The sequence below is a fragment of the Ornithodoros turicata genome, unplaced genomic scaffold (assembly GCF_037126465.1).
Source record: "Ornithodoros turicata isolate Travis unplaced genomic scaffold, ASM3712646v1 Chromosome12, whole genome shotgun sequence".
Lineage (NCBI taxonomy): Eukaryota > Metazoa > Arthropoda > Arachnida > Ixodida > Argasidae > Ornithodoros > Ornithodoros turicata.
In genome coordinates, this window is record NW_026999301.1 from 2,732,784 (window position 1) to 2,735,904 (window position 3,121).

Genomic DNA, 3,121 nt, shown 5'->3' on the forward strand with positions numbered 1-3,121 from the left:
GTGCGAAAGTCAGTGGGTGCTGGAGCTTCCAGAATGGCCTTTACGTTTTCTTCCAGCGGCATAACTTTTCCTTCCGCGACTGTATGACCCACGAAGGTGAGTTCCCTGATACCGAACATGCATTTCTGGTTTAGCCTTAGACCTGCGTCCGAAAGACATCTCAAAACTTGGCGTAAATTCCTGGCATGCTGCTGTTCACTTTTTCCATGAACGATGATGTCATCAAGGTAGTGTAGTACTCCACTACAGTCTTTGAGCACATAAGCGAGGAGCTTCTGGAAGGCAGAGGGTGCTGACGCCAGGCCAAAACATACCCGTTGGTAACGGAACAATCCATCGTGCGTGATAAAAGCAGTGATATCACGGCTTTCTTCTGCTAGCGGTAGCTGGTGGTATGCCGCAGATAGGTCTAGTTTGGAGAAGACTTTCGCACCGGCGAGTCTGTTAACAAGTTCCTCTATGTGTGGTAGAGGATAGCAATCCGGTATGACAGCTCTGTTCGGTGCTCGTAGGTCTACACAGAGTCGAATACGACCGTCCTTCTTCTTAGCGACGACAATGGGCGATACCCATGGTGACGCATCAATGGGTTCTATGATATCCATGTCCAGGAGTTTCTTCAGTTCCTTGGAGACATCGCTCCTTACTTCTAACGGTAGTCTTCGAAGTTTAGCTATAGTGGGCTCCACTTCTGGTCTCAGTTTCACTTTGTGTGCGTAACCTTTAGCAACGCCCAGTCCTGGAGCAAACAGTTGCGGAAATTCGCACTTCGCAATGTGCTCGCAATCAGACGTCGTGACCGTTGTCTGTAGGCATTGCAATTGCGCTCCGTCAATGTGTAAATCCAGTGCTGCGACTGCATCAAGTCCTAAGAGTGTAGTACCTTGCTGCACTACGTAAAATAGAAGTGAAGCGCTCTGCGTCTTGTACTTGACAGGGATGACAACGCAACCTCGCACTGGTATCTGCTTTCTTGAATAATCATGAAGCTGAATCAAAGCTGGTCGAAGTGAAAACTCTCCGGAGAAGGTAGACTGGTAGACGTCCCAGGATAGTATGGAAACAGACGATCCTGTATCAATTAAGAACTTGACATTCTTGCCTGCAGCTTCCACTGAAACGTAGATGGCCTTTTCCTTGGTCGTATGCACCTCGAGAAGCATAGCACTTGCAGTATTCGGAGAACTGGCTTCGTCCTCTGAGGTATCTGTTACTACTTCACGAGTAGTACCATGGTGCTGTTTGCTTGAACCTTTGCACATGGCTCCGAAGTGACCTACTTTCTTGGATTTAAAGCATTCCTTATCCCATGCTATACAGTTTGGCGAGTTAGCCAAATGGCGCCTTGAGCCACAGCGATAGCAGACAGCTGATTTCTTTGTTTTTAGCTTGTCCCGGGGCTTGTTTGAGTTCTTCCTTCTATTGTAGGAAAGTCGTCCAACTGTTGCGGATTCCTCATGAAGCTGCTGTTGAGCTGCTCTCCGACTCTGTTCCACATGACCCGCTAGCAGAACCGCTCTGTCCAGAGTAAGTGCTGAGCCCTTTAGTAGTAAATGTTCCAGTATCTGCGGCAATACTCGGCAGTGATTTACCCAGAAATTCACTGCGGGGGGGGGGGGGTGCCGAGCTTTCAGGGGGTATGCTTGGTGAAGGTTCCACTTCAGGAATTTCTCTGACATCTCTGCACAGCTTTCCCGTTTTATTTGTACATGTTTTTCCTAGGGTTCCGAGTTTTTGGGCATCTATATCTCAGGAGTTTCGTGGGGGTGTTTTTGGGCACTTATGTCTATTCTGAAATTCGGATATTTTCGGCATTTTATATCATTTGCGCTAAAAATAGATGCCAGAAAGTCGGCAGCTAAAATATCAAGGAATGCGCAGCTTCCCCAAACACCGCACGAAATAGAAGATGCGAAACAACGATGGATGAAAAGGTTTTACCCGTTTCGAGATTTGCTTTATTTCACAGAGCACAATTTGCAGCACATTTATACACATCAGTTCCGTTTAGGGCTTATTATAGTACAAGCATGAATACATCGTTAAACTTTCATCGGACATGGCTGCTCGTTCTTTACGGTTCACAAAACGGAATTTCGAAAAGGCTCGCTCTACGTTTACGCTCGAGACTGGAATTGCTAGGATTTCCAGTGCATATCTTGACAGAAGAGGCCACGTATTCTCATGCGATGCCCAAAACTGTGGCGGAGCAACAACCTTTTCTGGGGGGACGTACACGGCGTACTCAGAAAATTCCTTACGCAAACCATCCATTACAGACTCGTCACGAAGTACAGTGGAAAACACTTCTTCGTAGAGAATAAAACTCGTCTTAAGTTGGGATTTAAGATTTGGGTCTAGGATTTGTGCGCGGTACCAAAAGGAGTCCTCACCATATTTAAGATCACCCTGCACGTTCCTCTCAACGGAACCGAACCATTTGCTCTGAATGGCTTCGTAATATTGAGAAAAAGGTTCCAGTGTAGATGCGCGCAGTTCTGGTGCTATGACGTCCAAAAGTGTCAACACATCAGATCCGTAACTACACTGCGTGGTGTTGGACCATCTCGAAAAATGCGCAGGAAGCCGGACGGCTAAGATGGAGTGAACATTACAAACTAGGGTGTGTTCTGATTCCATCGCCTTGATTACCTCTAACACAAGGCCTGATGACTCCCTCAAAATTTTTAGCTTAGTAAGAAGCTCTTGCATTTTATCCGTAGTATCTACCATGGCACGTAACTTCTTGCACTTTTCTCTATACGCTTCTGCTCTTCTAAGGAAAGCAACGACGGGGCGCCAAAAAAGAAAGGATGTCGCACAAGGATTCATAAAATGAAAACCATCGGGACGGGCTTACCGTAGACAAGTACTTCGGCTCAATGTCCATGCCCTTGCACAACTTTTCGAACTTTCGCCTGAGTTCACGAGACCCTTTCAACATCGCGGGTACGTGAACGACAAACTCATGTGCAGATTTGAAAGAGTCCATGCGAAGAGCGTGCCCAAGAGCGTGCCCGAAAACCGTCGCTGCCTTCCACAGCCGATACTTCGAAATCAGGATACTCTTTGGCATAATCAGCGGGGGCCTTCCTCTTGCGTCCCATTGTAAAATGTTCAA